The sequence below is a fragment of the Colobus angolensis genome, unplaced genomic scaffold (genome assembly GCF_000951035.1).
Source record: "Colobus angolensis palliatus isolate OR3802 unplaced genomic scaffold, Cang.pa_1.0 Scaffold341, whole genome shotgun sequence".
Taxonomy (NCBI): domain Eukaryota; kingdom Metazoa; phylum Chordata; class Mammalia; order Primates; family Cercopithecidae; genus Colobus; species Colobus angolensis.
The window spans coordinates 90,222-101,235 of NW_012116722.1; the positions used below are offsets into that span (position 1 = coordinate 90,222).

The 11,014-nt window shown below is 38.6% G+C and overlaps 1 pseudogene; it reads left to right on the forward strand.

Moving 5' to 3' along the window:
* Positions 1–2,988: 2,988 nt before the first annotated feature.
* LOC105519244 lies at positions 2,989–3,569 on the forward strand (annotated as a pseudogene).
* Positions 3,570–11,014: the final 7,445 nt, after the last annotated feature.

The following is an 11,014-nucleotide window of genomic DNA, read 5'->3' on the forward strand; positions in this document are numbered from 1 at the left end:
CATTACTTATCTTTTCTTTGAATAATGCACATTTGGATAATGGGCAAAGTAAATGTGCATAACATGGCAGAGGATAAACAAGGTTACATGAGTATAAAATATACTCATTAAAGAAAAAAAGTTTATCATGGAGGATCAGCAATGTTGGATGGGACAGTAAAATGAATATGTACCTATATATAATTAGAGAAAGTATTTCTTTCATCTTTCTCCATTCCCTGTGGCACTTAAGTGCACAGGAAATGTTCTTTGAAGTCAAGGAGCACTGTCTACTGGATTTGGAGAACATGATGTTGGGAACAATTCAAACGGAGTTTCATTTTCTAAAGTACAGATGAATGTCTTAAGAATTAACAATGTAGAACACGATAGGTAAAAATGAACAATATGGAAACCATCATTCTCAGCAAACTATTGCAAGAACAGAAAACCAAACACCGCATGTTCTCACTCATAGGTGGGAACTGAACAATGAGATCACTTGGACTCAGGAAGGGGAACATCACACACCGGGGTCTATCACGGGGAGGGGGGAGGGGGGAGGGATTGCACTGGGAGTTATATCTGATGTAAATGATGAGTTGATGGGTGCTGACGAGTTGATGGGTGCAGCACACCAACATGACACAAGTATACATATGTAACAAACCTGCATGTTATGCACATGTACCCTAGAACTTAAAATATAATTTAAAAATAAATAAATAAATAAAAAATAAAAAATAAAAAAAATCAACTTGACTTTCATATGTAAAAATAGTTAAGCCCTATAATAGGTAAGCCCTATATTTCTATGTATTTTTTTTCCATATAGAAAAATGATTTACTGTCTTTCAGGTTTTAGAAATGACTATTGTAAAACTTTTGCTGTATCATAAACTCTTTTTTAACTTTTACAAATTAATATTAAAAATAAATTAGGTTCAAAAAAAATGAACAATGTGATAAAAACAAACTTGAACATGCTGCTCAATGCCCTTGGATTTCTATTAATTATACTCTTTCTCTGAACTTCCTTAGGGCTTAGGTATAATTAAAATAGCAATTACTGACAACAGCAAGATTTTCTCTCATAGATATATGAAATAACTAGCAGCAACATAAATGAGGATGAATGTAAAGATTATATTTAAAAGTTTCACATCATATTTCATAGAATGATAGCTTTTTAAAAAAGTATATCTCTGGGTATATAATTTGCAAGTGCATAAACATAGAACTTCCAAGTTAAGAATGCCCCCAGGTAATGAGAATGAGTGCTGCTGTCATATGACATTGGCAAGCCTCTGAAATAGTGCAGCACTGGATTTCTTAACTTTATCTTGCCAGTGTTCAGTGATAAGAATGGAGGGAAATCCATACCGGGCCACTCTTACAACATAGCCGCCAGGGAACCGTGCTCAACCCCTGGAACATGTCTGATATTGCTCTGCTACATTCTCTCCCACCTCACACTTTTTCTCCTTTTGAAGAGTAGAGTTATGAATGTCTAAGACAAAAGACAGCATCATCGCCTGCTTCTAATCAAGATATTTCATTGTTTTCTGGAACACAGACAGATACCAGTTCTCCCTCCAAAGGGACACATTTGCTAATCAGCTTGTCACTAGTGAAAGCACCAGCACCCTTTACTCCACACCTTTCCAGCTGATTTGTATGCACAGATCGATACCATTTCATGGATAGCATGAGACCAAGCCCATTTATGGATTTACAATAAACATTAAAGAATATTACCATAGCTACATACATGGGGAAAAAGTACAGACACTAAATCTCCAGCCGATTGCCATTTCCTTTTATAACAACTTGGTAGTCGTGAAAATTAGTATAACTGTTGAATGCCTTTAAAGGAGTAGATATGAGTTTAGTGGGAGATGTGGCTCATTGACTTTAGTGGGAGAATATGACTCAAATCCTCTGAGTTTTAGAAGGTGATGAGTTAGTTTAGGCTAAAGCAAACCTTGAAACATAATTTGATTGGTTTTTCCTCTATCAGTGATGGATGCTTGATAATCACTTTCTGCCTATTATATCAATAAATCAACTGCAATTCAATTTTAATCTGTAAATAAAGTTAAATCAGGGCTATGAGCAAATTACACGTCTGCATTAGCTACTTAGAGGTGTCATTACTGTCTGTGGTTATTGAGCTGAATATAGATATTTGAGTTTTTAAATTCTAGTTTCAAAGAAGCTGAGATAAATTTGTTGAATGTTCTTACAAGAAACACCATACACTCTGAGAAATTTGTACCTGCCTGAAATTGCAAACATAAATTATGTGATATCAGAACAAATAAGGATTTCTAGCTTCAAGCACCAAGTGATATTATCTTCAGATTGTCAGTAGGCATGCAGGGAACACAATATAGAATGAAGTTAAATGCTCCTCATGGAGAAGAAAAATGGGACAATAATTCCATCTCGGCCTAAGAAATTAAAGCTAGGAAAAATACACAGTGTGTCAACCTGCTGTGTTGTGTTGCGCTCACAGCGGACTCCATCATACAGGCAGTGTTACAGCACCTAGCACGTTATGAGTGCTCAATAAATATCACAGAATGATATTAACCAATGCAAGGCACCACAGGCTCTAAATCTCCAACATAATGGGACATGTCTATATGAATGTGAAGCACAGCAGGCTGGATGAAAGCAAATGTCAGCCCAGGAGATAGAAAGGAGACTGGACAAGCCTCTGTGAGAATGGTGAGAGTTAGAACCACCCAGAAAAAAATGGTGACCACTGCACTTAGTTCTGTTTGTGTGGACAGATCAATTCCTCAGCCTTCTGTGACTGAAATCAACTAAGAAAACCAGAGTGTAATTTTATGCCAGTCATATTTGACTCACTGCACCCTTGTGACAAGTTACTGAGAGGTAAACATTCCAGAATGATAACTAATTTCCAGTTAATGGGGGCTATAGAAAATCATGCATACGGAGCTCTTTCCTCATTCCTTTCACTGCTGTGGCCACATAAGTATGCTCAGGCTTCAGAAGAGGCTCGCCTCTAGCATCCACCACTATGGCAAGAAGAAGGTCTGGTTGGACCCCAGTGAGACCAATGAAATTGACAATGCCAACTCCCATCGGTAGATCTGGAAGCTGATCAAAGATGGGCTGAGCAGTTGGAAGCTTGTGACTGTCCATTCCCAGGCTCGATTCTGGAAAAACACCTTGGCTCACCAGAAGGGCAAGCACGTGCCCATAGGAAAGCAAAAGCATACAGCCAAATGCCCAAATGCCACGGCAGGTCACTTGGATAAGAATGAGGATTCTGCACTGGCTGCTCAGAAAGTACTGTGAATCTAAGAAGATTGATTGCCACATGTATCACAGCCTGTACCTGAAGATGAAGGGGAATGTGTTCAAAAACAAGCAGATTCTCATGGAATACATCCACAAGCTAAAGGCAGGCAAGGCCTGCAAGAAGCTCCTGGCTGACCAGGCTGAGGCCCGCAGGTCTAAGACCGAGGAAGCACGAAAGCGCGGTGAAGAGCGCCTCCAGGCCAGGAAGGGGGAGAAAATCAAGATTGTCCAAGCAGAAAGAGACCAAGAAATAAAAGCTCCCCCTTTGTACATACAGGTCTCCATGATTACATGGATCAGCCATTAAAATAAAACAAGCCTTTATCTGCAAAAAAAAAAAAAAAGTCATGCATGCATATTCTGAACAGGAATATATATGTAATTTTATCACATGAATAAAAGTTAAAAGAAATCACCCATAATGCCTGTTAAAAACCTGAACTTAGCACAATTCTGCTCCAAATTAAACTTGAACAAGACTTCCTACAGATTTTAGGATATTAATCAGAACTTAAAAGATCTGGACAGGTATTGGACTTTTAAGATAAATGTGATTTTCTTATATCTTGTTTAACTTTTGTGTTGTCAAAACCACTTCCCTCTTTGAATTAATTATTTAAGTTATCGAGCCTTAGACGGGTTTTGTTTGTTTCCTTGGTTATATTATAGGGAAGAGTTGAGGAAAACAGAGCTCACCAGGATACTGGGCACTGATGTAAACACACTGAAAGCCGAATTCCGCTAGTAAAGCAGCCAAGAAAACAAACACCGATTCACGTACAGAGTTCACAACACAGGATAAGGGGAGCTTAAACAAAGCAAGGAGTGGACTTAAAGGGGATTCACATTGTCTGCATCTGCTTTTCTGAATTATGTGTTAATATATGTTCAGTGGGTAAATCCTGAATGCATATGTTGGAGATGTGTTTTTTATCTCAGGGTATCAGGAAAAAATAGTGGAAAGAAAATAAACAATTATATATATGTACATATACAATATGCATATATTATGTATATATGCATATTATGCAGAGAGAGAACACAAAGATCTCAGATTTAGTGATTAAACAAATTGGAAGGTTCAAGTGGCTCACTCTACGACATACAGGACAGTGTATCTAAAATAGCTCTAGGTCAGGCATGGTGGCTCACAACTGTAATCCCAGCATTTTGGGAGGTCGAGGCAGGCAGATCACTAGAGCCCAGGAGTTCAAGACTAGCCTGTGCAACATGGCTAAATGCTGTCTCTGCAAAAAATTAGCCAGGCATGGTGGCACACACCTATCAGCTACTTGGGAGGCTGAGGTGCAAAGATGACCTGAGCCTGAGAGGTCGAGGCTACAGTGGGCCATGATCATGCCATTGCACTCCAGTCTGGGTGACAGAGTGAGACCCTATTTAAAAAAAAAAAAAAAAAAGATAGTTCCATCCATCTTACTTCACAGAAAGTCCTGGAGTTGCAGCCACTAAGTTCATATTCAATTCATATTCAGAATAATCATATTCATATTATAAGTATAGCCTTCTTTTCAAATCTAATCGAAATAGCCAAAGCACCAAAACAGCATTTTCAGGATCAAATTTGAAATAGTCTCATAAGAAGAGCACTAGAGCCTTGCCTCCTTGTCACATTCACTTAAGATTTGGTACTGTTCTAGTATCAAGTATATTCTGTTTTGCAGACTGGGATAACTGTTGTATTAGTCTGTTCTCACAGTGCTATAAAGAAATAGCTGAGACTGGGTAATTTATAAAGAAAAGAAGTGTATTGGCTCACAGTTCTTCAGGCTGTACAGGAAGCATGATGCTGGCACCTGTTCAACTTCTGAGGAGGCCTCAGAAAACTTACAGTCATGGCAAAAGGTGAAGAGGGAGCAAGAACATCTTACATGGACAGAACAAGAGGAAGAAAGAGAGGGAGAAGGCACTACACACTTTTAAACAATCAGATCACACCAGAACTCACTATTACAACAACAGCACTAAGAGGGATGGTGTTGAACCATGAGAAACCGCCCCATGATCAAATCACCTCCCTCCAGACCCCACCTCCCGCACTGGGGATTACATTTCAACATGAGATTTGGGTGAGGACACAGATCCAAATCATATCACTGCTAGAAACCAAAGCTTTACTAAACCAATAGCAGGGCATATCAAACTCTTTTAGTTTTTCATTCATCAGTGGGAAGAAGGTGAAACCCACAGACAGTAGAATAACTCCACCATTGGCACTCGTTCTCCCAAACCGTTCAACAAATGTGTGATCCATGCATCAGAATCAGTCCCCAGCTCTGTTAGCACCTCTCCCTCCACTCCCTGCAAATCTCAGCCACCAAACCCATCCCTCATAGTCCCACCTCTCCACAGTGATTCCAAGTGTTGGGGAAATGTACCATTCTTCAAAATAAAATGGGCCTTCTTCTTACTTACAGTAATTTTCACTTAACGATCATGTTGATTTTGCCATAAAATTCCATAGTTTTAACTAATTTCCATAGTTTTAACTTTTAACATAATTTTGGAAAACTGATATTTAACAAATTCATTCCTATTTTGCTTCTCTGGCATTCCTTACCCTGATGAGCAACTATAGTTTATATTCTAAATCTCCTATTCTCTTCCCTGAGAAAATTGTCATATAAAAAGAATCAATACAGAGTCTCCTTTCAGAGAAAAGAATATGATAATGGCCGCTGTTTCAGAACACAAGCCACCAATCTTTGTCAAGCATGGAACATTAACAAAAGTGGATATGTGGAATACTGGCTAGCACAAACTGAAAAAGGCTCCTAATTTCTCTTTACCATTAGATAAGTAGACTCAAACCCGAAAGAAGAAAGTTAATGAGTAGAGGATATTGAAATCTTGTAGACCTGTTGACCAGATGTTTCACCACCACTAGAAATAATGATTGCTTGCTAAAAGCCAAGCTGATAGACAGATATTTACTTCCATTGTTTATTGTAAGGAAAAATAAATAAGAGTAATTCCTTACAATAAACAATGGAAGTAAATTATATACTCAGTAAAGTCACAACAGGTTAATTATTTCCAGAGTTACGGAATTTAAATGGAAGAGCATTTGTCTAAAGAGCATCTTGTCTACTATAATATGCCTGATGAGTAGTGGTTCATCCTGTCTATGGTAGGAAAATAATTCCCAGAAGTCAATGATACCACTGTACAGCCTTAATCACTAGAAGTACTTTTCTCTTACCAAAATGTTAATGGTAGTTACCCCTATGGAAGTGGGATGAGGTAAGGGAAGCAGGGCTTTCACTTTTACATTAATTGGATTTTCCATAATGTATTAGTCTGTTTTCACACTGCTATAAAGAATTGCCTGGGACTGGGTAATCTATAAACAAAAGAGGTTTAATTGACTCATAGTTCTGCATGGCCGGGCAGGTCTCTGGAAACTGACAATCATGGTGGAATGCAAAGTGGATGCACGCACCTTCTTTACAAGGCGGCAGGAGAGACAGCCAGGGAGGAACTGCCAAACACTTTTAAACCATCAGATCTTGTGAGAACTCACTCACTATCACAAGAACAGCATGGTGGAAACTGCCCCCATGACCCATCACCTCCCACCAGGTCCCTCCCTCAACACGTGGAGACTTCAATTGGAGATGAGATTTGGGTGGGAACACAGAACCAAACCATATCACATAATAACAGTATTTTAGTTTATAACTCAAATAAGTAAATAACAAGTGATTCGAAATCTGATTTCATTTCGTTTCCTTGTTTTACCTAATAAGGGGCCCAAGGAGCATAGATGAAACTCTTTCCACTTTGTTGCTTGAAGACCGAGATCAGGTTAACCTCTGTCTTTGCTTCTTTGTAACAATCAGTCTCAGTTCCTCCACAGACATTTTGCTGGGTACTGTTGGGAGAAAATTCTTCATGGATCTCCCATATTTCTGCATATCTTGCAAGCAGAGACACCAACTGCCTTTCTTCCTGACAAATTTTTTCAACAATGTTTGTGTAATGAAGAGTCTTAGAAGACAGAAATAATGTCTCCCTCTAGAACAAAAAAGGCAGACATCCTTATTACCCGTTATAATAGATTTGGGTTTCCTAAGCTTAGGGTTCCCCTCCAGCAAAACAACCCACTGTATGTGCTGATGTCACCTGGCCCTCTTTGTATTGCCCTATAGGAATTGGGGCTTGAGGGACAGATGCCAGAAGATCTATAATTTTGGGTATTACTATTACTATGAATAATAAAGTCTTTTGCCTCTGACCCAAGAGTCTCCTGCATTCTTCCAACATCTATGAAACTGCATCAGTCTCATCAAAATCTCAAGACCTTTCACAGGTTTTTGCACATACTTTACACAGCTGAGTTGAAAATATGTTCCTGTTCTTGAGGAGATTATAATCTAAAAATGTCAAACTTGTAAATTTTTGAAATACATATAATTGGATAAGCTTAAAACTGTATTTGAATACTTTCAAAAATAAAATATAAAGAAGCAGAGTTATAATGGTCACAAAGTCTATTCAACAAAGAGGAAAACAAAATCATCAGATACATTAAGGATAAGGGAGCATCCTATGATCATGAAAGATGTTTTTCCTTCAGTTGTGTATACAAGCTTGAAGGGTTTTAGAGATGGCAGTGACATTTTACCCCCATAACCTATAACTCAAAAGTTCCCGATGTAGTTTGGATATTTGTCCCTACACAAATCTCATGTTGAATTGTAATCCCCAATGCTAGAGGTGGGGCCTGGTGAGAGGGTTTGGGTCATGGGGGTGGATCCCTCATGGCTTAATACTGTCTTCATGATAGTGAGTTCTCATGAGATCTGGTCATTTAAAAGCGTGGCACCTCCTTTCCCACTTTCTCCTACTCCTGCCATGTGAGACACCTACTCCCCTTCATCTTCTACCATGACTGTAAACTTCCTGAGCACCACCCCCCACAGGAAGCCAAGCAAATGCCATCACCATGCTTCCTATAAAGCCTGCAGAACCATGAGCCAAACAAATCTCCTTTCATTTTAAATTACCCAGTCTCAGACATTTCCTAGTAGCCATGCAAGAATGGCCTAATACAGCTCCTAAACATTTTGCCTTTTATGTTCATCTATGGGGTATTGATGACTTATATCATAAAAAGGTTTTCCTCAGCTGCTGAATCCCCTGGGTCTACCAGCGTCTACTTTTAGCGCTGCTTCCTGAAGCCATGCCCCGAGCTCAATATGTTGAGGTGCTGATACGGCAACAGCTGATTTCAAAGACTTGGAAAACTTCAATTCAATCAGCTTTACCACTGCTGAGACATTTGCCTTCTTCAGCCAGCACTTGGGGAACTCAGGTTTCTTAAACTAATTGAGCACTTAATATACAGCTATAAATTAATCACATTGAAATGGTGCTAATTATTTCATTAGCTCCCAACCAATCCAATCTAAATAATCACTTATTAGGACTCAACTGCTAAATTTCTTTAAGTATTGATTAAACTATGCTATAAATTACATATGCAGATAACATTTCTGTGTAATTTTCTGGAAATCCATGTATATAACTAAGGAGTGTGTGTGTTTCCGATCAGTTCTTTTTGTTTCCTGCAGCATATACAGCAGTAACTGCAATTCATAGCCACATGAATAAAGTAAGGTCTGAACAAATTTTCATCCCACCAGTCCCAAGGCAGACTGATGAGCACAAAAGCTCTTTGCTCTCCCTTTTTTTCCCCCCTGAACATCTTGACTGGCAGGCTGGGAGATAATCCTGTTCAGAGCTAATGTGTAGTAACAAGATTGAGGGAAACTGACTTAAGAGGCTTGCATCTGGGCCAGGACATATCGTATCGATGCCATATTTAAAGATGTCCCCTCTGTTCACCTCTGTGAAGATAAATGTCTGAACACTGAGCTTAAAAGCAAAAAGTAAGAGAGACACTCAGAGATGGGTGATGAATTGTCAAACTGTGGAAAAGAGCTTTCACCAAAGAAGCATGTTTGCTTTGTACAGAGGCGGGGAGTAAAGAAGAAATGGAGAAAATAATTAAAATGTTCTTCCTTCTTTAAGCTCTGTTAGCTGGAAACCAAATTCTTAACGGGTGTAGAGGAAGCTCAGCTATTTTAACTCATGAAGACGAGCCCTCTTGAGCAACAAGAATAATAGAATTCAGCCTCCTGTGCCCAATAAAATAGGCCAAAGGCCTGGCTGTGCAATTCATTTGGCAATTCATCAGCACTATCCCGTGTAAAAGCATCTATAATCATAAAATGCTATTGCAATCTTTTATCAGCATTTAACCTGATAGTCACTCTTTTCTCAAGCTGGAGTATAAGAATCTCATAAGTATGGAACTCTCTAATGCGTCTTTGTTTTCTTTCTCTGCAAGGCTTAGTTCTAAGTCTTTTCATTAGGACAATTTCAATGAGTAAATGTTCATGTGATTTGCTGATGACACTTGAGAGTTTAGACAGTAGCCTAATGGTGGAATTCAAGCTTTTAAACATGGGAATTTAAAGGTGAAGATATGCCCTTCTCTTAAAAGCTTAAAAGCATCAATTATCCATTTAGTTTGCCCAAGCACAATTTTGGAGCCTAAAGAGACAGACAACAACAGGTGGCCTAGGACTCTGGAAGTGAACGTGAAGGGGCACCAACATCAATACCCCGTAGTTTCCACAAGGTATGGATTATGACAATATACAGTTCCACTCTACTGAGTTGCAATGATATATGTGTGTGTGTGTGTGTGTGTGTGTGTGTGTGTGTGTGTGTGTGATCAGCAAATCAGTGTAACACTAATCTTAAGGTATGACTCTTTGCAATGAGCTGAACTACTGTATTGTCAGAGTACCTATGAACTTCTTGTATTCTCTCTGGATAAAGCTACATGACTTGTTTTGCAGTTCTCTCAGTATCTGTATTTGCTGTCAACTTCAGTAACTTTTTTCAAAGATCTACCAGTCTGCACTTTAGGCACTGCATTTAAAAGTATGCATCAAAGGGCAACATGCCAATGTTGCCAATGATATCAGACAACTTAGAGCAGAATTATATTTTTCCACAGATTAAAAGTTGATCATACTGTAAGCTTCATGAAAGCAGGCACTATATGTTTTCTTCCTTCTTGAGAAGCACCTAGAATTATATCTGACGTATAAAAGACTCTATAAATATATACATAAATGAATGAACGAGTAAAACTGACTTTATTGTATTTGTGATTTGAAAAGCCTTCTATTAGTCTGTTTTACCAGATAGATTTTGCTATACCTAAATTGTCTTGAGAGTGTCTCTATGTAAGGAGTTTCTTTTCTGGCACTAAAATGACAGGCTACTAAAAAGGAGATAACTGTACCAACTCCTTTTGTGAATAGACTTGGCAAGCATTTAAGGAGCCTTAACATCAATCTTCCACAGCTAGATTTATAACACATTCATTTTATGAATCCCTTTGACTTGGATCCTAAAGCCCCTAGGCACAATTTTGCAGGGAATTCCTATGACACACATCCATTAAACTGAGAAGCAGGAGATACAATTCTCCTAGAGGCTGGTATTCACCTACTTTGATTATTCTGCATAGTAAGACAGGTTAGGTTGTCAGGTCATTATCTGATGGATATTGCCAACGACAGAAAAAAAAACAGGGCAAGGGGGCCTTAACATTGAATAAACTTAAACATATCCAAGCCATGGGAAATATTTTATTAAA